Source organism: Loxodonta africana, chromosome 9, assembly GCF_030014295.1.
Source record: "Loxodonta africana isolate mLoxAfr1 chromosome 9, mLoxAfr1.hap2, whole genome shotgun sequence".
NCBI classification, from domain to species: domain Eukaryota; kingdom Metazoa; phylum Chordata; class Mammalia; order Proboscidea; family Elephantidae; genus Loxodonta; species Loxodonta africana.
In genome coordinates this window covers 89,124,157-89,150,135 of record NC_087350.1, presented here as the reverse complement: position 1 = coordinate 89,150,135, position 25,979 = coordinate 89,124,157, and the positions used below count along the sequence as shown (strand labels likewise).

The window sequence follows — 25,979 nt, the reverse complement described above, 5'->3', positions numbered from 1 at the left end:
TGGATTCTTGGCCCTGATATTTCTCTAAGTACACCGACCCCTTTGTTGATCTTATCTAGTCCCGTGATGTTAATTTTTTTTTTTTTATCTCTAGCATGGACCCTCCACTGATTACTATATTCTTACATCCTACTGCCTAATGAATCTCCACCAAATGCATCTAAAACTAAACCAGTTGCTGTGAAGTCAGTGCAGACTCATAGTGACCCCACGTGCATCAGAGTAGAACTGTGTCCCATAAGGTTTTCAAAGACCGATTTTTCAGATCACCAAACTTTCTTTCAAGGAGCCTTTTTTTCGGGAGGGGGGGTAGACTCAAAACTTTCAGCACTTTAACTGTTTGCACCACCCACTTACCATGTCCCAAACAGCATTTTTGGTTTTCTTCCACCCTAAAATGAGTATGTTTATGGGCATATACACACACACCTGTACTTCCTGCACTCTTCCCACATTTAGGAAATGGTACCACATTTCCGATTTGCTCAGGTCAAATCCTAGAAGCCATGCTTAATTCCTCTCTTTTCTTCAGATGACACATTCTTAGGCTTTGTCAGTAAATCTTGTTGGTTCTGTCTATAAATTATATCCTGAATGTGACCTCTACTAGTCATTTTCATTCTATTAATGGCCACCATCATTTCTCTCCTAAATTATTGCACTCTTACCCCATGCTAGTTATCTAAAAATAGTGCCGCTATAACAGAAATACCACAAGTGGACTGCTTTAACAAACATTTATTTTCTTACAGCCTAGGATGTTAGAAGTCCAATTCAAGGCTCCAGCTCCAAGGTAAGGCTTTCTCTCTCTGTAAGTTTTGGGGGAAGGTCCTTATCATCAATATTCCCCTGGTCTAGGAGCTTCTTAGCACAGGTACCCTGTGTCCAAAGGATGTGCTCTGCTCCTGGTGCATTTTTTTTGGTGTTATAATGTCTCACTCCTTTCTGCTCACTTCTGTCTTATATCTCAGAAGAGACTGACTCAAGATACAACCTAATCCTGTAGACTGAGTCCTGCCTCAGTAACATAACTAACTAATCCTACTTCATTAACATCATAGAGGTTAGGATTTACAACACATATGACAATCATATAAGATCACAAAATTGTGGACAACCACATAGTACTGGGAATCATGGCCTAGTCAAGTTGATACACGTTTTGTGGGGACACAATTCAATTCATAACATGCCACTACTGCTTATTTGCCACATCACAGATAGTGAGTGATTTTGTACAAATCAGATGACTTCATGCCTCAATATGGATCACCATTATCACTCCTAATAAATACTTCAATGTAGTAGAAAGAGAAAATGCTAAATTTAATAAAAACCTTCATTGATCTTTCCATTATTTCTTTCTTTCATGTTTTTGCCCCTGTGCACAGGTGTCCCTGAAGCCTAGGAAGACTTTCCACTACCAAACTGATCTACCATTTACCTGTCTAATATCTACTTAACCTTTCAGGACCCTGTCAAGAAACACCTCTTCTTAAAAACCTTATGAGATTCTCTGAAGCAGAGTTGGTTGCTGGATCATTTGTACCTCACTGTACAGAATTTATACCTCTCTGTTGCATCTACCTTAGTGTTTCATAAATTCTTTTTATTCTTCAGTTTTCCTCAGTTAGATTATTAACACCTTATAGCACCACAGTTGAGCCTAACATCTGTCATGTAGTAGGACTTAATATGTTTTCCATGAATAGTTAAGTGAACAATTTGGCATACAAAATTTCCTCCTTTATTATAAGAAGAATATAATCAGCCTGCATGACATTGAATAGTTTTCTAAAACCCAAACCCGAAAAAGTCCATTTGGGGCCAGTAAGTAATGGTGACAAATGTTGCCATCTCTCCATAATAGAACCAGTTAAAGACTGGATAAGGAAAAACTACCCATGGTGTCCAATCAAAGTTAAATTAACTAGGTTCGCTTAATGAGAAAATCCCAAGGTTAGTTATATACGTACTGGTTAAAAAATAAATAAATAAAAAACTATAACTTTTCCAACCTTTGAAAATAAAGGATATGAATCTGTTTGCTGACTTTTAACATCTATTTTCTTACATTCTGTGACCCTACTGATAATAACTTCTGTACTGGTTCTGGGTAAAAAAAAAACACACATTTGAAACAACCTTTCATTTCAAAATTATTGCTAAAATATAGACTCATTTTTAAAAACAATGTCTGCCATGTATAGTAAATAGTATTTTAATCTTTTCTGTAGATGTGGGAGTGGTGTGCACACTAAGGGGTAATTCTGTAAGAATAGACTTTTAAATTCAATTCAGCACTTTTATCGAGAATGGAGAAGCTTAAAAATTAAGCCAGCAGGCATCTAAAGCCTGAGAGAACACTACTGGATGCATTCTTAATTAGAGCCAATAAAGTGTGTTTTTAGGGAGAGCTTTCCCACAGAAACCTCAATGGCAAAACTCAGAAGAAGCAAATGAATTAAATTCTCTATATTAACTGCCTGGCACACTTAAGGAGTTGTTCAGCCCAACATGATAGTTGACAAAATTTTACTTTTCAAAACTCCAGATAACCATAAGATAGAGCACCAACTACTTATATATATTTCCCCCAATATAAAACAATCCATACTGATTTCAAGTCCTACTAGAATACTAGCAGAAAAGAAAATGCTGCAGCATAAATGATGAGTAGAAAGATGGTTGAAGGCTCAAGAATCTTGGGTTTTGTTTTCATCTCTACTTTTTAACTGGGTAGGAATATTTATGTTATGACTTGGAAATATTTCTATGACATGCTGTATGTTCAAACATTAAAATAAAGTCAGGAAGAATAAAAGAATAGATTCTAAACTGTCAACAGTGAATGGATCTGGGCAGTGAGATTACAAGTAGGGAAAGAAAGTATTCTTTTAAAAAATTGTTAAGTCATTATTCTTTGAACTTGTGTACAATACCTTAAACTTGAAAAAAATTAAAATTAGAATATGTATAAGGAGATTTGTGGGAAACCATTTTCTGGAACTCATTGGTACCAAGCACAGAGGGTAAATACACAGGTACTGTTCACAGGAGGTGGCACTCCTGAGAGATGCTGAGTATTGTATTCCAAATATGGCATAATAAAAAGCATTTTAGTATTTTCTGAAGATACATTAGTGATGTGCACAGCTCAGTAAGCTGGATACCCAAAGATTTAATCAAGCTGATTACTTCATTTCCTGAGCTGTACAGTGGAAATATTTACAAGTCATAAGACATAAATTATGCCTAATGATTTAAATGTAAAGATTTGTAGACCCTTGGTTGATAATTCCTAGACTGTTTAAGAGCAAAAGATATTAAGAAATTTATTGAAATGGCATTCACAAGACTATAAGCTTTGTGAGGTCAAATGCGGTGCCTCATTCGCCCATTTATTCATTCACTCTTCTGTTCCAATAGATGATTGTTTGGTCTTATTTCTGAATCCTCAGAACCTTGCAGGGTCTTACACATAATGGGTGTGTTCTGTATAGTCGAACGTATGAATGAATGGACTATTACTAGTCACTCATCAAGGCTTATTTTCATAAAAGCTTTCTCAATCTGCTTCTTCAGAAGTTATACTGAGAAAATTATTTTAATAGTCCTCTGCCACTAGATAGTACTTTCCACTCTAATGAAAATAAATATTTATTTGGAGGAAAAACTCAAAACTAAGCCAAATGGGGAATACTTGGAGAAAAGAAAGTTCAAGTCCAATAGCATATAGAGGTCTTAAAATATTTTAAAAGCTGTGTGTGAAGAGAGATTAGATTTATTTTGTATAGTTTGAAAGATTTTAATGAGAATCAATAAGTGAAAGCTCCTAGGACATAGATTTCATCCAAAGATGTCCCAAACTGCTTTGGGATACTCACTGGGAGTACCTAAGCAACAGCTGGATAACCTATTGAGCAAGCTGAGGAGGGCTTGCCTCAGATGGGTGATTGGAGTCGACAACTTGTAAGGTCTCTGTAAAAATACATGGGGGTAGTGTTTGACCTTCCATAACCCCACAAGGGGGAAGGAGAACCAAAACCAACAGCGCAAGGCTGACTCCCATGAGGTGGACAGGCAAGCCTCCTCTCTCTGCCATCTTTACTAATTCTGACACTGACCCTCCCTCACACAGCACTCTCTGCTTCTCTGCTGGGTCTGATAATTCATTGCAATGGCCTCACACAACTTATAGACTATACTCATGATTATGGGGTTTATTAGGGAAGTAACAGTTAAAGTTCAGGCTCAGGAACACTCAGGATACAGTTCTTCCATCAGAATAGCCTCTTTCCGGCTGTACTCTCAGGTATACCTCTCCCTGGCCCTTGACCTCTACCCAAAGGCACTCAGTTTTCTCTCTCCGTGGGCCAGGAAGCCCCCCGTGCTGTCTCCTGCTACCCGATCTCTGCTGCCAGGTCTCTTCTGCCACTGCTTCTCACCATCTGCAGAGTTACAGCTTGTTCTCTCTCTCTCTCTGTCTCCTGCTTCCAGGAGCTTCTCAGTGCAGGGATCCCAGGTCCAAAGGACACACTCTCCACTCACTCCTGGCTGTTCTTCTTTGGTGGTGGTGGTAGGATCCTCCTGTCTGCTCTGGAATTGGCTCTTTTTTAAGGCAAAACTGACCAATCCCCTTGGTAGGCCACAATTACCCTATCACGCAGTCCTGCCCAATCACCTGGGTTACGAGACCATAGCTAGAAAGGTCACACAAAAGTCATCAGTCACACCACACTCTTGTAATCCTAGAATTCTTTGGCTGAATGAAGAACAAGGCTGTTTCACAAACAGGACTCCACTTGAATATAAGCACCAGGCACTTTTAAACTTAGAAGTCTTCCCACAGCCTTTCAGACGGAATTTTCTGTTCATCTTCCTAAAGATTCAGGAAAACACAAAACCAGGGAGAAATATTAATAGGGAAAACCACTAAATTTTCCCTGATTTCTTATTATAGTTGAAGAAAAACACTTTAAGTTTGCCACGATTTTAGCCAGCTCTGTATAAGTTTTTAGTTGGCACTGCTCAAAAAATGTTTTTGTGTATGGCAGTAGGGATAGCCTTAGGGATTGGAAAGTTCTTTGTGTGGGGAGGGGGATTGAAAAAAGTCAGTTTGTATTTTTGATTCTATAAATGAGCAATAACATGAGGCTAAGAGTTGTTGCTTTATATCCTTGATGAAAGAGTTTTCTGATAAACTTTTTAAATTCATGTGTATTAAGTGGACAATAAAGAAAAAATAATTCGCTTCTATATGAACAGAGAGATACAGCCTTTTAAGAGTATCAATCTAATTATGTTCTGAAGAATTTAGCAGGAATTTGGAGTTAATTATTAACCAGCAGTATAACTTCAACTCTTGACGTTTAAACTATTGTTGGTTTGCGCACAGTTATAAGCAAAAATTGTTAAGCTTTCTCTCTGAAAGGCAAGGCTGAAAAGAAAGGAACATTATTATTTATAAAGTTCTATTCAAGCTCAATTCTACATTAAATTGCCATAGAAGAACTTAGGCTGCAGTTGCGTTTATTGCGCTGCATAAACCCTGTAAATAGAATAACACCATGTGCTTCAAAATAAGTACCTACTAACGTGATAAGCACCTGAACGAATACCTCGTTATTTTTTATGGACTTATAGTGGTACGTGCGGTATTTCATTATTTTATCACTTCAATAATCAATTATTCTTTTAGTCTTAAAATGAAAAAACGACATTGACGCAATTTCAGTGGAGACCATTTAAGATGCTAATTATTGATATAATGAAAATCAATGAATAAAGTATCATAAAATGAGAGAGCGCTAAGGGAGCCAAGAGAAAGCAAATATAAAAGACTCTCCTGGAATTACTCCAAAAGGTAGAAAATTAAGAAAATTCAGACTTCTCAATAGAAAAGACCAACTAATAGGATGGAAAAACAACTACATAAAGCTTTGTGGTTCTGAGTAACTATTATAATTGCAGATAGTTTAAACAAATATAATGAACTCGCATAATAAAAATTTAGTAATCAAAAATACAAATAATACAGGAAATGTATTGATGGAAATCTCTTTCACATTTTAGCTTTCATATATTGTTGCTGTTGTTGGGTGCCGTTGAGTCGGTTCCGACTCGTAGCAACCCTAAAGCACGCAGCAGAACTGCCCCACAGGGTTTCCAAGGAGTGACGCGTGAATTTGAGCTGCTGAACTTTTGGTTAGCAGCTGAGCTCTTAACCACTAAGCCACCAGGGTTCCTTTCATTATATTATACATCATTTATTAATCATTTTAATCTTTTTCAAAAACCCATATGTTTTTGCTTTTGTAACAAATTAAAGATACAGTGCAAAAATCCACAGTGATTTCTGTTTATTGTTTTAGTGCAGTAGCTTGTTGAAGATCATTGCTATCAATGAGGACAATAAGAAAAGCTGAATTAAAAAAAAATTATTTAAAGACATTATAGAGCTGTTGAAGCAGCCAGGTCTACAGGGGCCGAGAGTGTGGAGAAAGGAGGACTGCAGAGAGTTGAGCTGGCATACTACAGACACACTTTTTTCCTCGGGACGTTTGCTGACTGTGAGTATAGGGCAAGAAGCTGAGAATTCATGGTGTCCTAGGCAGAGGAGCTGTATTGTGGGACAAAGAAACCAACACAGATTTGGGAACTTTTAGAGGGCTGACGAAACACAACTAGAGACTTTGGGTGCCAAGTTCCCAGTGAGAAGGGAAGCATGGAGAACTGAGCCTGATATATGACTGGTTTGCTTTTCAAGATATTAGCAGAATTCTGTAGAAGGGGCAGGAGGCCATGATGCTAAGCAGAAAACTTCTGAAAAACAAAACAAAAAAACTTCTGCCCCGCAAAACATGCTGGTAAAGGAATGAAAAGACAATGTATATTGTGCTGTTGTTGGGTGTAATGTTCTATTAATGTTAATTATACCAAATTAGTTGACAATGTTGTTCAGGTCTTACATATCCTTACTAATTTTCTGTGCATAACCACGAAGAATGGAAATTCCAGAACACTTAATTGTGCTTATGAGGAACCTGTACATAGACCAAGAGGCAGTTGCTTGGACGGAACAAGGGGATACTGCGTGATTTTAAGTCAGGGAAGTTATACGTCATGGTTGTATCCTTTCACCATACCTATTCAATCTGTATGCCTAGCAAATAATCTGAGAAGCTGGGCTATATGAAAAAGAACAGGGCATTAAGGATTGGTGGAAGACTTATTAGCAGCCTGCATTATGCAGATGGCACAACCTTGCTTGCTGAAAGTGAAGAGGACTTGAAGCACTTACTCATGAAGGTCAAAGACCACAGCCTTCAATATGGATTACACCTCAACGTAAAGAAAACAAAAATTCTCACAACTGAACCAATAAGCAACATCACGATAAATGGAGAAAAAATTAAAGTTGTCAAGAATTTCATTTTACTTGGATCCGCAATCAACACCCATGGAAGCAGAAGTCAAGAAATCAAAAGATGCATTGCATTGGGCAAATCTGCTGCAGAAGATCTCTTTAAAGTGTTGAAAAGCAAAGATATCACCTTGAAGACTAAGATGCACCTGACCAAGCCGGGTATTTTCGGTTACATTATATGCATGTGAAAGCTGGACAATGAATAAGGAAGACCTAAGAAGAACTGATGCCTTTGAATAGTGGTGTTGGCGAAGAATATTGAATCTACCGTGGACTGCCAAAAAAACGAACAAATCTGTCTTGGAAGAAGTACAAGCCGAATGCTCCTTAGAAACAGGGATGGCGAGACTGTGTCTTACATACTTCAGACATGTTGTCAGGAAGAGATCAGTTCCTGGAGAAGGACATAATGCTTGGTAAAGTACAGGGTCAATGAGGAAGAGGAATACCCTCAATGAGATGGATTGACACAGTGGCTGCAACAATGGGCTTAAGCATAACAACAATTGTGGGAATGGTGCAGGACTGGGCAGTGTTTTTTTTTTTTTTTTTGTCTGTTGTACTTAGGGTTGCAATGAGTCAGAACCAACTGGACGGCACCTAACAACAACACTGAAATTTTCTGTCAAGTTGTTTTATTGGTAGTTGAGAAAGGCATGCTGAAGTCTCCAAACAGAATCGTGGATCTTTCTGTTCCTCTCTCTCTCTTTTTTTTTAATTTTGCTTTAAGTGAAAAAATACGGAATTCCTCATGAATTTGCTTGTCATTCTTGTGCAGGGGCCATGCTAATCTTCTCTGTGTCATTCCAATTTTAGTATATGTGCTGCCAAAGCAAGCACTCTGTTTCTCTTTTCTGTTCTGCCAGTTTTTGCTTCATGTATTTTGAGGTTCTGTTGATAGGCACATAGATATTTAGGATTTTTATAGCTTTGTGGAGAATTGACCACTTTATCATTTGTAATGTACTTTTTTTTTTTAATTAATTTTTATTAAGCTTCAAGTGAACATTTACCATTCCAATCAGTCTGTCACATGTAGGTTTACATACATCATACTCCCTTCTCCCACTTGCTCTCCCCCTATTGAGTCAGCCCTTTCAGTCTCTCATTTCGTGCCAATTTTGCCATCTTCCCTCTCTCTCTATCTTCCCATCCCCCCTCCAGTCAAGAGTTGCCAACACACTCTCCAGTGTCCACCTAATTTAATTGGCTCACTCTTCATCAGCATCTCTCTCCCCGCCGCTGACCAGTCCTTTTCATGCCTGATGAGTTGTCTTCGGGGATGGTTCCTGTCCTGTGCCATCAGAAGTTCTGGGGAGCTGTAATGTACTTTTATATTCCTGTTCATGTTCCTTGTTCTAGAAGATACTGATTCTTGTTGCTGTTTGTTTAGCAGGCTATCAAACTGTTTTTGTTTCAAATCATACTTTTTGTCTTGTCACCTGTGGACCCCAATCTCAGTTTAGTTTTCAAAGTCTTTCCTCTGCTGTTTCGGGTCTGTCCTATGTATGTGCCTCTCAGGTGTTATTCTGTGTTTGAGTTGTGGTTTAAATCTCACCTCCGTTCTTAAAGCCTTTGCTCTTCTGCTTTGTGTGTCTCCTACAAGTGGAAGCTTAGGGTGAGCATGAGACATATGTGGGTCCTTGTACAGAATAAGAGTATCCCTTACTCTAGCCATCAGCTCTCTGGAATCCACCCCTCCCCCTCTTCTAGTCTCCAGCCTTCCAGGGCCTCTTGATTACATTCCCCTAGCCAGAAATATGGTGTTTCTATTGAGATTTTAGCTACTTGCATTGCTTCTCACCCACCATGTGGTTTACTTCTCCAAGTTTTTACTTTCTTCCACGATCTACCTCCTTTTGCTAACTTTTTCGAGTTCTCAGGCAATTGCTTTCTGTATTTTTAAGGGGAGTTTCCAGACGGTACAAATGGTTAATGCACTTGGCTGCTAACTGAAAGGCTGGTGCCTGGTGATCTGTTTCCAAAAAGATCAGCCATTGAAAACTCTATGGAGCACAGTTCTATTCTGACACACATGGAGCCACCATGAATTAGAATTGACTCAGTGACAACTGGTTTTGGCTGTAGTGGGGTTATCCTACTGTGCCAGAAGAGGAAGCCTATAGTGGGGTTATCCTACTGTGCCAGAAGAGGAAGCCCTGTTTCCTTTTGAAAAGTATCTGAGACAGGCTAAACATACTTTATTTTTATGGAATCAACAGGAAAATGGAGAAGGCTTCTTGATTTTCCCAGAATAAAGAAAAATGATGGCCACAAAGGGGCTGTGGAAGGTTTCAGGGACCAGGGATAGAGGAGATTCAGATAGTGCTTTGCCTTTAGCTCTTTTTTTCCAAAGAAATTTACTGATTTTTCCTGTGAAAGTATTTGAAGAAACTCTGAGCCTCCGATTTTCACATAGGATATAAATCTGTTCTTCCAAAAAGTCTGTGGCCCAAATTTGAAATTTTTCCTTCAATTGGTATATGGTTCCTGCAAGACCACTCTTTCATTTGTAGAATGGGAATTGATTTTTCTTCTCTGATTTTGTCATGTGAGAGGACTAAGTATATTACAACCTCAGAGTTTTCACACATTATTTAGAAACTTGTTCACAATGTGAGAAGGTCTTGCATAGGCTTGTCTATACCAATGTGTAAAAACCTCCAGCTGCTTCTGAAATTGTGAAGACAAGATATGTTCCTCATTAAGTGCACAGACTAATTCCCTGAGGAAAACTGAAGCTTCCTACAGACATTTTTCAAAATTTTAGCTTCTCTGTATTTAAAGCGACTTCACCCTAACCTCTAAGCTTATGCATATGACTTAATAGATCTTTCTATCCATGTTTATACTTCTGGCTTACAAAATTATATGTATATATATCTCCAGGTATTTAAAATAACTGAAGAAGTCGTTGAAATTATTGATTTATACAAGCTAATACTTTTTTGAGTAAGCAAATCTAAATATTTATACTCAAAACACTGGTTTGCACAAATTCTGCATTCATCAAAGTTGAGGATGACAATTTAAAGACTGGTTAAGAGTTGAAACACTTACTCTTCTATCCTTTCGGATTTTGCTCTGTCATCTATGTTTAATTCACCACCTCATCTCCCTACTTCTTTGGTTCTCAGCTTTCAAAAGGTTGTCTATTCAAACTTTTCTTTTTCTCTTAGTAAAAACAAAACAATACAACAGCAACAACAACAACAACAACAACAAATACCCACAAAAAGACAGACCACAGAGATGTTCAAAAAGTAAAATTAAAGAAAAAAAGTAACATGGCATTTCCATAATATTATTCACAAAATGGGCTTGTGCAACATGGGAAATACTGGAATTAATAGAAAGAAGGACCACAAGATGCGTGGGTCTCCTGTCCTCTCCTAATGGTGCATATGGGCACAGATGGACATACGCTGGGAATAGGATCCAGGAAGGTGACACCGTCCCTCTGGCTGTGTATTATTATGGAACAAGTATGAGAGTGGCCTTGTCACTGGGGACAAATTGCCAAATAATCTGTTTATAGGAGTTATCAGAGACCTTGGGGTAAACTGAAGTCATGTGCAAGTGACCCTGCTAGGGGAAGTTCAGCTCCCAGTTCTGGATAGCTCATTGCCAGGGAACTCAGAATTCTAAGAGGCTTTAGACGATCCCACTTGTCCTTTCTTTCCCATTTTCAATAACTTTAAATTTCAGGTTTACAGAAAAATTGCAAAGATAGTACAGCAAAAGGGTCCTTGTGCAGTTTTCACCCAGGGTCCTCTGACATTAGCATTGCTGTGGTACCTTTTTCAGAAGTAAGAAATTAATTACTATTAACCTTCTGACTTTAGTCAGATTTTACTGGCTTTCTACTAGTGGCTTGTATCTGTTCCAGGATCCACTTCAGGATATCATGTTGCATTTGGTCTGTATCTATTTTTAAGATGGAAGAGTGAATACCCTGGCTTTTCATCACTGACTATTTTCTGATCATAGCCATTCTGGATATACTCATAAGCAAAATTGTATGTAAAAGTGAACTAATTGGCCAATAAAGTTAGGAATATACTGTGTTGACACCTTTCTTTAAAAGATTTATTGACTCCAAGTTCCAGGGCTTGATGAGAATTATTTGAGGTCAGGGACTTATCTTTATTGTACTTAGTTGAGTGCCTTGTGTACCAGACATTACAGTGGCTGTTACGAAGTTAATGGACAAAAGAGTGTCACTCCCTGAAGCTTCCTCACTGCAATCTAGCCTAATGTTTCAACTCCACTTATTTTTAGAATTCAGATGGTATACCGATGAATTTTTAGTTTCAAAATAATCTAAATCCTTACAGAAAAGTGGGAAATAGTTCATCCTGTTTGTTAAAGCAAAATCTAAATAAGTAAAACTATAATTTGACCCTAATTCATTCACATAGATTCTGCTGGACAATACTAATCACCTCCTGTTCTTTTTTTTTTTTTTTTAGGCAGTGGTGGTGGAGTTATTTATTCAGTAAGATTCCAAAGAAGTTGGAATTTCAAGAAGCTTTACTTGCCCCTTTCACTTAAGTGGATGAGGTTTGGCTATAGATTTTCAAGGAATCTAGTTAAAAATGTGGTAAGATGAGAGATGAGCTAAGGTAAGATGGTTGAAAGTAGTCCTAGAATTCCTCTTTCAGATAATTAGGTCTGCATATTTGTAAATGGTGCTGCTGACCCTGACCAAAGACAGACAGACACACACGCATACACAACCTCTCAAAATCAATTGATCTGTCAGCACATTTTGTAAGAAGCTTCTGTGATAACAGTAAATGAGACAGTCAACTTCACTATCCGATACAGAAGTCACTAGTCAAACATAACAATATAAATTATTTAAAATGAAATAAAATTTAAATTCATTTCTTCAGTCATACTAGCCACATTTCAAGTGCTCAATAGAGGCATGTGGCCAGTAGTGATTATAATGGACAGTGAGGACATTTCCATTATAACAGAAAGTTGTGTTGGGCAATACCGCATTGAAAGCTACTTATGGGACATTTGGCACCCTTGAGGACTAGATTTAAATGATCCTGGAATCAAGGAGACCTGGTTCATTTAGTTAAGCTTTACTTAAATTCTGCTAAGGTACAAACTGAGCAAATATTCCTAATGGATGTGAACCATTCTAGTCAATGTTTTCAGCTTTCTCTAAATTTTCTACAAATTTCTCCATTCGCAAGGCCACCTGCAAATGGATTTCCAGGTTAGATATAATGTTCAATAAGCACATTTCTTTTTTTTTTTTTTAATTTTATTGTATTTTAGGTGAAATTTTATAGCACAAATTCATTCCTCATTCAAAAATTAATACACAAATCGTTTTGTTGAAATCTCCTCAGCGTACCAGCACTCTCCCCCTTTCTACCCCAGGTTCCCTGTGCCCATTTGTCCAGTTTTCCTGTTTCTTGTCCCTCTCATCTTGGCTTTTGGGCAGGTGTTGCCCATTTGGTTTCTTGTACTTGATTGAACTAAGAAGCACCTTCCTCATATGAGTTGTTTATTTTATTGGCCTGTCTGATCTTTCCCTGAAAGGTTGACTTTGAGAGTGGCTTCAGTTCTGAGTTAATAGGGTGTCCAGTGGCTACTGTATTGCTCTTATAAAATCTAAAATATTTTGTATTTGTAAACTCATTTTTCCCCAAAGGTTTTTGCTAAGAATTATGGATCTTTAGGACTTATCCCATAGGGTTTTTTGGGTAATATAGGACATAATTCACATGGTTGACTTAGCACAGTACCGGGAACATAATATGCATCCAATAGTGAGTTCTAATTATTATAATTAGTGACATCTCCTGTTTTTCTGTGCTGTCAAGTTGATTCTGATTCATAGCAAACGTATAGGATCAATAAACACGTTCCTGACTTTATGTTCTAGCCTAGTCAAATATTGTTGCATTCTTCAGGGTTTATTCTTCTTACATACTGAGCTACAATACCATTTGCAGCTCTACATTGCTGTTGTTTCTGGTCCACAGAGATTATTTTTTGAGTCTAGCTATTTCTTTTGTATTTTACCTTTTTATATTTTATCTATCATTTCTGTGTGTTTGGATGCAGGGTTGGTAGTTGGCAGCAGTATACAAGGAAGTATTAACTTACTATACCATCTGGGCAGAAAAAAGTTAACATAGCATGCCTGGGACTGCTAAACTTAGAAAGGCTTGCTTGGGAGGTAGCCCTTGGCCCGCATCTCTGGATTTAATTGTTGGAACGTTCTCAGCCAGTAGTCAGCTGATACAGTGGTTTGCAGTGCCTAGACTGTTTGATAAACAATACGATTTTTGCTATATACCTGCGTTCCTTCTGGGAGTCTGGAACTTTGTATGTGCTAGGCAGCGGGCACCCTACATGACTAGCCCTTAATAAACACCTTCGGTGCTGAGTTTCTAATGGGTTTTCTTGGGTAGAAAAATGTCACATATGTACACATGCTGCTGCATTTTTGTTGCTATGGGAGAGTGTGCTCTGTGTGACCCTTCATGAAGGAAAAGAGCATAAGAAAACCTGCATATAGATTCCTCCAAATTTGCCTATGGAGTTTCCCCTTTTGATCCAGCTATGGATTCTTCATTGTTATGATAAATTCTAGGCAGGCGCATACCCATATCCGAGTCTCATGAATCCTTCTGGTGAATCTCCAAACATAGGGCTGGTCTCGGACACCCCAACACACCATTTGAAACAGAATTTCTGACTTATTTTTTAAAGGAGCCTAAAAAGGCTTTTTTACTCTGGGCATCTAGTAAGTGTCAATGTTCAAGCTGACAAAGACTTAAACTCCACCCAAACTGCAAATGGTTTCTTGAGGAGGCTAAAATACTTAATTGTGGCTAGGGAAAAAGACATAATACATAAAATATATATCAAGGTAATTGGCCCATAGTAGGAGTTCAAATAGTATTACCGGTATTTCTCTTTCACTTATTCCTCCCAACCTGCAGTCACATTAGAAAGCATTATTTTTTAAGTGGGTGGACATTATGACACATTTATGTTGCCTACTTTCCTGCTGCTATTTTCTTTGCTAGAAAGCACACAATATACTTAAATGTTAGATCATTAACCAGGTTTGTTCTTTTGACATCTGGTGTTTAAAGCAGTTTCATTTTTCACTCCAATTTTTTTTTTTTTTTTTTTAAATCACATGTTCCTACCAATTGATCTCACTTGCTCTTTCTAAAAAGAGAAATACGAAACACAGAAAGGGATCATTTTATGGTTTCAAAGCCGGCAGGGCCAAGTAGGAGACCTCATAATTGAAATCTAAAATGTGTGTTTTTTCTTCTCCACAAGCAAAAGGGAAGAGAAAAGGCCATGACTCAAATCACTAGATATATTTTTTTTTTTTTTCTATTGACGGAGAAAGGTAGACACTGAGCAATTACTAGAGCTTAGATTTCAGGTCTGAGATGTATGTGAATGCACACAGACACTTACCAGGCAAAAAGCCATTCCAGAAATTTCCTTTTTCTAAGTCCAGTAACTTAAGGTTTTAGCTTCCCACTTTATCATGAGTATAGAATAAACATGGTCCATAAGTCAGGTCACTGACCAATCAGTGATCAAGAATCAAAATGTAAGTGAAAATGTTAAGGACCTGTTCAGCCCTTAGGATACTGTTGGAAAAGACATTTTAGCCCCTAAATGTATGTTCACCAAAGGCCCTTTTCCACTTTCACCCCTTCCCACTCTCAGAAACCTCCCTCTCTTTTTTGAACTTGAACTTGTCCTCAGTGGTGTCCCACTGAATACTGACATCTCCATGTAGCGGTCCTCTACCAGTACCAGTTATCGTTGAGTTGATTATGTATCATGGAGACCCATTTGTGTGAGAAGAGAACTGTGCTCCTTTGGATTTTCAATGGCTGATTTTTTGAAAATAGAGTGCCAGGTCTTTCTTCAAAGAAGCTCTGGTGGCACAGTGGTTAAGTGCTCGGCTGCTAACCAAAACGTCGACAATTTGAACCCACTAGCTGTTCCGCAGGAGAAAGATATGGCAGTCTGTTCCTGTAACGAACAGACTTGGAAAGCCTTGGAAACCCTGTGGGTCAGTTCTACTCTGCCCTATAGGGTTGCTGTGAGTCGAAAGTGACTTCACAGCAATTTTTTTTTTTTTTTCTTCCGAGGTACCTCTGGGTAGGGTAGAATTGCCAACCTTTTGGTTAGCAGCCAAGCATGTCAACAATTTGCACCACCCAGGGAGACATCTCAAATTTACTGTGTCCAAAATGAATTCAATTCAGGGAAGAAGATTGCCAACCCTTAGTGAATAACTATTATGTGACACAGGCTGTGCTGAGGATGTCTAAATCTATGATCTTATTTGATCTAGCTGCATGTCTGATATATCATGTTATGCCCCTGTAGGGATACTAGTCCTGGCTGTAAATATTTATGGGGTAAGAGAATGCCTCAGTCAATCATTTTAGAATATCCTTCCAGCAATCTACTGCCTCTGCAAAGACTGCCAGAATCACAGCTGTGACAACTGGCCATCTTCCAGCTTTGGGAAGCAGTCCCATGCAGGAAATGGGAGGCTTTCATCTCTGTCCCTCTGCCATCCCTGAACAAATTGTAAGTACCTTGCAGTCAGCGGGCACATCACTCAATCTAGCCCTCCATATCCAGTGGCTTCTTTGATGAATGACACAATTATAAATGGTTAGAAATACTCAAACTCAGTGCTGCAAGTTCCCAACCCAACAAATGCCTGAGGCTATCTCCCAAGTCTGAAGCTGTCTGCTTGATTTTTTTTGGTCCTTATCTATTTCGCCTGCTGGTGTTTCTTCTGACTTGCTCCATCACCTGTTGATCACATATTGACCTTTCTGAAGCCCTGTAGCTAACTTCAGATGTTATTATCCGTTCTCTGACTGTGAAGTTGCCAAATGTTCTACTTCAAAAAACATTGGCCAGGAGTACATCTGGTTATCTACCATTTGCTCACACATGCCGCCTGGAGCACAGCCATTTTCTCTCAGTGTAGACCTTTCTCTTCACACATTACCATCCACTGGCTCAAAGAAAAGAAGAGAGTGGAGGCAGGAGCAGGAGAATTAAAAAAAAAAGTGAAGTGGAAAAGATAGGTGTCTTGATGTAGCCCTGAGCATATTTACCAAGAAATTAAAATTATACATTGATAGCTTCTACAGAATTTTTATAAACCATGAGCATCTAAGGATTCCAATCTACCACCCTGCAGTCATCTTCGGTGTAGCTGAGGTTAAATGTAACTAGAAGATAGATAGAAAAAAAAAGGAAGGTACAAAATAACATTTGTTGAACATGTACTATTGCTCCATTATTTCTTAGGCTGTACCTGAGGATGTGTGAATAGAGAGAGTGGTTGTTCATTCTGAGAGGATCACCTGAAATGTATGTGAAAATAAGTGACATCGATGAGTTAAAAAAAGATGATACTCTAGATTAGGGTGTGATTAGTTTCTTTCTCCTGCAAGTGCTATGCAAACATTTTAAAATTACTGAGACCTTTTGTCCTCTGAATTAAGTATTAGTAACAATCACAAAACATATGAGTGGATCTATTCTGGATGAAGTAGGGGCAGGGCTGGAGCCTAAAGCATACCCTCCCATGTTGGAGGGCCTGAGGAAATAAATACCCCCAGAACCCTGTGGTTCATGGAACACAAGGGAGACTGCATGGCCTGGTGGAATGAGAACAGAATCGAGCCAGATTGGGCGGTTGAATCTTAGCTCTGCCAATATTGTCTCTTGATCTCAGCAATTTAACTTCTCTGAACATCAATTTTTCTCATTTTCAAAGAAATAGGAGGAATACCACAGGCTCCTTCATTGACTGACATGGCTGCTTGGTTACTGAGCAGAATGAGAAATGGAAGAGCTGACAGAGAAAGGGCATTTGATATCTGTCTTAGTTACCTAGTGCTGCTGTAACAGAAATACCAAAGAGGGTAGCTTTAAAGAATAGAATTTTATTTTTTCACAGTTTTGGAGGCTAAAAGTTCATATCAGGGTCTTGGCTATGTCAATTCCTTCCTTGTAAGTAGTCCTGGGCATTCCCTGGTTCCTTGGCTTATAGATGACCTCCACATGGCATCTGTCTTCCTCAGCATCTGCTTGTCTCTGTGTCTAATCTGCTCTTTTTATAACTCAGAAGCGATTAAGTTTAGGACACATCCTACACTGATATGGACTAATTAACATACCAAAGAAAACTCTATTTCCAAACAGGATTGCTTCTACAAGCCCTAGGAGTTAGGAATCCAACACACATTTTGGGGGCCAACCAAAAACACCAAACCCAGTGCCATCGAGTCGATTCTGACTTATAGCGACTCTATAGGACAGAGTAGAACTGCCCCATAGAGTTTCCAAGGAGCACCTGGTGGATTCAAACTGCCGAACCTTTGGTTTACAGCCATAGCACTTAGCCACTACGCTACCAGGGTTTCCATTTTGGGGGCACACGATTCAATTTGGGGGGGAAATGATTCAATTCATAACACTATCTTCTCCAGAAGCCATAAAAGAAACATGAAAGTTGGTAGCAGGCCTGAGCCTGCCCACTGAATTTTATACATTTTCTGTTGAAATATGTACTTAGCTCCTGTCTTAGGCTGGGTTCTCTAGAGAAGCAAAACCGGTAAAGCATATAAATATATACAGAGAGAGAGAGATTTTTTTTTTTTATTAACTTTTATTGAGCTTCAAGTGAACGTTTACAAATCAAGTCAGTCTGTCACATATAAGTTAATATACATCTTACTCCTTACTCCCACTTGCTCTCCCCCTAATGAGTCAGCCCTTCCAGTCTCTCCTTTCGTGAAAACTTTGCCAGCCTCCAACTCTCTCTATCCTCCCATCCCCCCTCCAGACAGGAGATGCCAACACAGTCTCACGTGTCCACCTGATATAATTAGCTCACTCTTCATCAGCATCTCTCTCCCACCCACTGTCCAGTCCCTTTCATGTCTGATGAATTGTCTTCGGGGATGGTTCCCGTCCTGTGCCAACAGAAGGTTTGGGGACCATGACCGCCGGGATTCCTCTAGTCACATCCAGACCATTAAGTATGGTCTTTTTATGAGAATTTGGGGTCTGCATCCCACTGATCTCCTACTCCCTCAGGGGTTCTCTATTGTGCTCCCTGTCAGGGCAGTCATCGATTGTGGCCGGGCTCCAACTAGTTCTTCTGGTCTCAGGATAATGTAGGTCTCTGGTTCATGTGGCCCTTTCTGTCTCTTGGGCTCTTAGTTGTCGTGTGACCTTGGTGTTCTTCATTCTTCTTTGCTTCAGGTGGGTTGAGACCAACTGATGCATCTTAGATGGCCGCTTGTTAGCATTTAGGACCCCAGACGCCACATTTCAAAGTGGGATGCAGAATGTTTTCATAATAGAATTATTTTGCCAATTGACTTAGAAGTCCCCTTAAACCATGGTTCCCAAACCCCCGCCCTTGCTCCACTGACCTTTGAAGTATTCAGTTAATCCCGGAAACTTCTTTGCTTTTGGTCCAGTCCAGTCCAGTTGAGCTGACCTTCCATGTATTGATTATTGTCCTTCCCTTCACCTAAAGCAGTTCTTATCTGCTAATTAATCAGTAAAAAACCCTCTCCCACCCTCCCTCCCTCCCTCCCCCCCTCGTAACCACAAAAGTATGTGTTCTTCTCAGTTTATACTATTTCTCAAGATCTTATAATAGTGGTCTTATACAATATTTGTCCTTTTGCCTCTGACTGATTTCGCTCAGCATAATGCCTTCCAGGTTCCTCCATGTTATGAAATGTTTCACAGATTCGTCACTGTTCTTTATCGATGCTTAGTATTCCATTGTGTGAATATACCACAATTTATTTACCCATTCATCCATTGATGGACACCTTGGTGGCTTCCAGCTTTTTGCTATTGTAAACAGAGCTGCAATAAACATGGGTGTGCATATATCTGTTTGTGTGAAGGCTCTTGTTTCTCTAGGGTATATTGCGAGGAGTGGGATTTCTGGATTGTATGGTAGTTCTATTTCTAACTGTTTAAGATAACGCCAGATAGATTTCCAAAGTGGTTGTACCATTTGACATTCCCACCAGCAGTGTGTAAGAGTTCCAGTCTCTCCGCAGCCTCTCCAACATTTATCATTTTGTGTTTTTTGGATTAATGCCAGCCTTGTTGGAGTGAGATGGAATCTCATCGTAGTTTTAATCTGCATTTCTCTAATGGCTAACGATGGAGAGCATTTTCTCATGTATCTGTTAGCTACCTGAATATCTTCTTTAGTGAAGTGTGTGTTCATATCCTTTGCCCACTTTTTGATTGGGTTGTTTGTCTTTTTGTGGTTGAGTTTTGACAGAATCATGTAGATTTTAGAGATCAGGCGCTGGTCTGAGATGTCATAGCTGAAAATTCTTTCCCAGTCTGTAGGTGGTCTTTTTACTCTTTTGGTGAAGTCTTTAGATGAGCATAGGTGTTTGATTTTTAGGAGCTCCCAGTTATCTGGTTTCTCCTCATCATTTTTGGTAATGTTTTGTATTCTGTTTATGCCTTGTATTAGGGCTCCTAGGGTTGTCCCAATTTTTTCTTCCATGATCTTTATCGTTTTAGTCTTTATGTTTAGGACTTTGATCCACTTGGAGTTAGTTTTTGTGCATGGTGTGAGGTATGGGTCCTGTTTCATTTTTTTGCAAATGGATATCCAGTTATGCCAGCACCATTTGTTAAAAAGACTATCTTTTCCCCAATTAACTGACACTGGGCCTTTGTCAAATATCAGCTGCTCATACGTGGATGGATTTATATCTGGGTTCTGAATTCTGTTCCATTGGTCTATGTGCCTGTTGTTGTACCAGTATCAGGCTGTTTTGACTACTGTGGCTGTATAATAGGTTCTGAAATCACGTAGAGTGAGGCCTCCCACTTTCTTCTTCTTTTTCAGCAATGCTTTGCTTATCCGAGGCTTCTTTCCCTTCCATGTGAAATTGGTGATTTGTTTCTCTATCACCTTAAAAAATGACATTGGAATTTGGATCGGAAGTGCATTGTATGTATAGATGGCTTTTGGTAGAATAGACATTTTTACTATGTTAAGTCCTCCTATCCATGAGCAAGGTATGTTTTTCCAGTTAAGTATGTCCTTTTAAATTTCTTGTAGTAGAGCTTTGTAGTTTTCTTTGTATAGGTCTTTTACATCCTTGGTAAGATTTATTCCTAAGTATTTTATCTTCTTGGGGGCTACTGTGAATGGTATTGATTTGGTTATTTCCCCTTCAATGTTCTTTTTGTTGATGTAGAGGAATCCAATTGATTTTTGTATGTTTATTTTATAACCTGAGACTCTGCCAAACTCTTCCATTAGTTTCAGTAGTTTTCTGGAGGATTCCTTAGGGTTTTCTGTGTATAAGATCATGTCATCTGCAAATAGAGATAATTTTACTTCCTCCTTGCCAATCCGGATGCCTTTTATTTCTTTGTCTAGCCTAATTGCCCTGGCTAGGACTTCTAGCACAATGTTGAATAAGAGCGGTGCTAAAGGGCATCCTTGTCTGGTTCCTGTTCTCAAGGGAAATGCTTTCAGGCTCTCTCCATTTAGAGTGATGTTGGCTGTTGGCTTGCATAAAAAAATGCTCTTTATTATGTTGAGGAATTTTCCTTCAATTCCTATTTTGGTTAGAGTTTTTATCATAAAGAGGTGTTTGTCAAATGCCTTTTCTGCATCAATTGATAAGATCATGTGGTTTTTGTCTTTTGTTTTATTTATGTGATGGATTACATTAATGGTTTTTCTGATATTAAACCAGCCTTGCATACCTGGTATAAATCCCACTTGATCAGGGTGAATTATTTTTTTGATATGTTGTTGAATTCTATTGACTAGAGTTTTGTTGAGGATTTTTGCATCTATGTTCATGAGGGATATAGGTCTGTAATTTTCTTTTTTTTGCAATGTCTTTCCCTGGTTTTGGTATCAGGGAGATGGTGGCTTCATAGAATGAGTTGGGTAGTATTCCGTCATTTTCTATGCTTTGAAATACCTTTAGTAGTAGTGGTGTTAACTCTTCTCTGAAAGTTTGGTAGAACTCTGCAGTGAAGCCGTCCGGGCCAGGGCTTTTTTTTTGTTGGGAGTTCTTTTATTACCGCTTCAATCTCTTTTTTTGTTATGGGTCTATTTAGTTGTTCTACTTCTGAATGTGTTAGTTTAGGTAGGTAGTGCTTTTCCAGGAATTCATCCATTTCTTCTAGGTTTTCAAATTTGTTAGAGTACAATTTTTCATAATAATCTGATATGATTCTTTTAATTTCAGTTGGTTCTGTTGTGATGCGGTCCTTCTCGTTTCTTATTCGGGTTATTTGTTTCCTTTCCTGTATTTCTTTAGTCAGTCTGGCCAATGGTTTATCAATTTTGTTAATTTTTTCAAAGAACCAGCTTTTGGCTTTGTTAATTCTTTCAATTGTTTTTCTGTTCTCTAATTCATTTAGTTCAGCTCTAATTTTTATTATTTGTTTTCTTCTGGTGCCTGATGGATTCTTTTGTTGCTCACTTTCTATTTGTTCAAGTTGTAGGGACAGTTCTCTGATTTTGGCTCTTTCTTCTTTTTGTATGTGTGCATTTATCGATATAAGTTGGCCTCTGAGCACTGCTTTTGCTGTGTCCCAGAGGTTTTGATAGGAAGTATTTTCATTCTCGTTGCATTCTATGAATTTCCTTATTCCCTCCTTGATGTCTTCTATAACCCAGTCTTTTTTCAGGAGGGTATTGTTCAGTTTCCAAGTATTTGCTTTCTTTTCTCTAGTTTTTCTGTTATTGATTTCTAGTTTTATTGCCTTGTGGTCTGAGAAGATGCTTTGTAATATTTCGATGTTTTGGACTCTGCAAAGGTTTGTTTTCTGACCTAATATGTGGTCTATTCTAGAGAATGTTCCATGTGCGCTAGAAAAAAAAGTATACTTTGCAGCAGTTGGGTGGAGAGTTCTGTATAAGTCAATGAGGTCAAGTTGGTTGATTGTTGTAATTAGGTCTTCTGTGTCTCTATTGAGCTTCTTACTGGAAGTCCTGTCCTTCTCCGAAAGTGGTGTGTTGAAGTCTCCTACTATAATTGTGGTGGTGTCTATCTCACTTTTCAGTTCTGTTAAAATTTGATTTATGTATCTTGCAGCCCTGTCATTGGGTGCATAAATATTTAATATGGTTATGTCTTCCTGATCAATTGTCCCTTTTATCATTATGTAGTGTCCTTCTTTATGCTTTGTGGTGGATTTAAGTCTAAAGTCTATTTTGTCAGAAATTAATATTGCTACTCCTCTTCTTTTTTGCTTATTGTTTGCTTGATATATTTTTTTCCATCCTTTGAGTTTTAGTTTGTTTGTGTCTCTAAGTCTGAGGTGTGTCTCTTGTAGGCAGCATATAGACGGATCGTGTTTCTTTATCCAGTCCGTGACTCTCTGTCTCTTTATTGGTGCATTTAGTCCATTTACATTCAGCGTAATTATAGATAAATAAGTGTTTAGTGTTGTCATTTTGATGCCTTTTTATGTGTATTTTTGACAATTTCATTTTTCCACACACTTTTTTGTGCTGAGACGTTTTTCTTAGTAAATTGTGAGATCCTCATTTTCGTAGCGTTTGACTTTGTTTGTTGAGTCGTTACGTTTTTCTTGGCTTTTATCTTGAGTTATGGAGTTGTTATACCTCTTTGTGGGTACCTTATTATTTACCCCAATTTTTCTAAGTAAAAACCTAACTTCTATTGTTCTATATCGCCTTGTATCACTCTCCATATGGCAGTTCTATGCCTCCTGTATTAGTCCCTCTTTTTGATTACTGTGATCTTTAACATATTGGCTTCAATGATTTCCTGTTTTGAGCATTTTTTTCTTTTTAATTAATCTTAATTTGTTTTTGTGATTTCCCTATTTGAGTTGATATCAGGATGTTCTGTTTTGTGACCTTGTGTTGTGCTGGTATCTGATATTATTGGTTTTCTGACCAAACAATATCCTTTAGTATTTCTTGTAGCTTTGGTTTGGTTTTTGCAAATTCTCTAAACTTGTGTTTGTCTGTAAATATCTTAATTTCGCCTTCATATTTCAGAGAGAGTTTTGCTGGATATATGATTCTTGGCTGGCAGTTTTTCTCCTTCAGTGCTCTGTATATGTCGTCCCATTCTCTTCTTGCCTGCATGGTTTCTGCTGAGTAGTCTGAACTTATTCTTATTGATTCTCCCTTGAAGGAAACTTTTCTTTTCTCCCTGGCTGCTTTTAAAATTTTCTGTTTATCTTTGATTTTGGCGAGTTTGATGATAATATGTCTTGGTGTTTTTCTTTTTGGATCAGTCTTAAATGGGGTTCGATGAGCATCTTGGATAGATATCCTTTTGTCTTTCATGATGTCAGGGAAGTTTTGTGTCAGGAGATCTTCAACTATTTTCTCTGTGTTTCCTGTCCTCCCTCCCTGTTCTGGGACTCCAATCACACGCAAGTTATCCTTCTTGATAGAGTCCCACATGATTCTTAGGGTTTCTTCATTTTTTTAAATTCTTTTATCTGATTTTTTTTCAGCTATGTTGGTGTTAATTCCCTGGTCTTCCAGATGTCCCAGTCTGCATTCTAATTGCTCGAGTCTGCTCCTCTGACTTCCTATTGCGTTGTCTAATTCTGTAATTTTATTGTTAATCTTTTGGAGTTCTACATGCTGTCTCTCTATGGATTCTTGCAACTTATTAATTTTTCCACTATGTTCTTGGATAATCTTTTTGAGTTCTTCAACTGTTTTATTAGTGTGTTCCTTGGCTTTTTCTGCAGTTTGCCTTATTTCGTTTCCGATGTCTTGAAGCATTCTGTAAATTAGTTTTTTATATTCTGTATCTGATAATTCCAGGATTGTATCTTCATTTGGGAAAGATTTTGATTCTTTTGTTTGGGGGGTTGGAGAAGCTGTCATGGTCTGCTTCTTTATGTGGTTTGATACGGACTGCTGTCTCTGAGCCATCACTGGGAAACTAGTTTTTCCAGAAAATCCGCTAAAAAAAAATGCAGTCAGATCCCTATCAGAACTGCCTTTGGATTATAACTGCCACCTTGTTCCCTGTAAGGATGAAAGTCTGAGATTTGGATCATATATGCTTGGCTGTAGCTGGTTCTGTGTTTTTAGTCCAATTCGGGGTGGATTTTTGGTCCCTGGGTTTTTTGTGGTTCCTTCTCTCAGGCCGGAAGAGTGGGTTAGGAAAAGACCAAAAGAAAAAAAAAGGGGGGGGGGCGGGGAAGCAAAGCCGCCTGCAGCCGGGGAGTTCTCCCTGTGGCTCAGGAAATTCCAATGTTAATGAAGCTGCCTGGGGAGAGTGTGGGAGGGATCAGAGAGATAGGAGAGTAGCACCTCAGAATATAGCCAGAGTTGCTTGTCTTGCTTGGAATGACTATTTTATCTGAGATTCCCGAGGGGCGTGTCGCCTATGTGTGCTGGCTGTGTGGAGATTGCCCCCGGGGATCTGGCCCACTGAAGCCTCAGTCAGATCCTCCGCTGCCAGTCCCACACCCAGCATCAAGGTTCCCCTGCTGGGACGGTGCACTCCTGACTCCAAAATCAGTCGCTGCCTCCCTGGGACTTCTCGTCCTGCCAGCTGTGTCGCCGCGCCACCCTCACGGACCGGCTGGGCCCCCTCCTGGGGTTAGTTCAGGGGAGTGGGGCTGTTCCCCGTGCTTCCGCCGTGACAGCGCCCAGTCAAAAGGCCTGCGGCAAGATTCCCCGGCTGGGACGCTGTACTCCCAGCTCCAAGACCAGTCACTGCCTCCCGGGGACTTCTCCAACCAGCTGCGTCGCCACGCCGCCCGCGCGGACCGGCTGGGCCCCCTCCCGGGGTGAGTTCAGGGGGGTAGGGCTGCGCCCCTTGTTTGCACTGTCAGCTCCCCTGGGCCCTGCCCTAAATCGGGCACCAAGGTTACCTGACTGGGACGCTGGCTCCAGGCTCTGAAAACAATCGCTGCTTCCCCATATTTGTTCATTTTCCGTCTCTAAATCTGTGTTTGTTGTTCAGGGTTCGTAGATATGTATGTGATCAATTCACTTGTTTTTCTGAGTCTTTGTTGCAAGAGGGATCCGAGGTAGCGTCTACCTAGTCCGCCATCTTGGCCCCGCCTCCCGAGAGAGAGATTTTATATCAAGGAATGGCTCACGTGATTGTAGAGGCTGAAACATCCCAAATCTGTGGGTCAGGGTAGAGGCTTCTCCTGATTCATGCAGCTGCAGGGGCTGGTGAGCCCAAGATCGGCAGGTTGGAGAGCAGGGCTTTTGATCACAGGCTGTAAAGACTGAGAAATCCCAAGACTGGCAGATAAGCTTCCAGCTCAGTTCCCAAGAACTGGAGGTCAGATGAACAGGAGGCAGCCGCAGAATCCAGTGCAGGCAAAAGTCATAACGTCCACTTATAGTCAGATGTAGGCCACATGCCCAAGGAAATTCCCTTTCAATTGATTGGCTACTTGCAGCTGATCCCATCATGGGGGTAATAACATATAAACACTGAGAATCATGGCCCAACCAAGTTGG

At 39.3% G+C, this 25,979-nt stretch overlaps 1 non-coding gene across 1 annotated transcript; it reads right to left on the bottom strand.

Annotated features, from left to right (window-relative positions):
* Positions 1-8,162: 8,162 nt before the first annotated feature.
* LOC111749894 (U6 spliceosomal RNA) lies at positions 8,163-8,269 on the bottom strand. The gene has a single exon (XR_002785067.1). It is a non-coding gene; the product is annotated as a U6 spliceosomal RNA (small nuclear RNA).
* Positions 8,270-25,979: the final 17,710 nt, after the last annotated feature.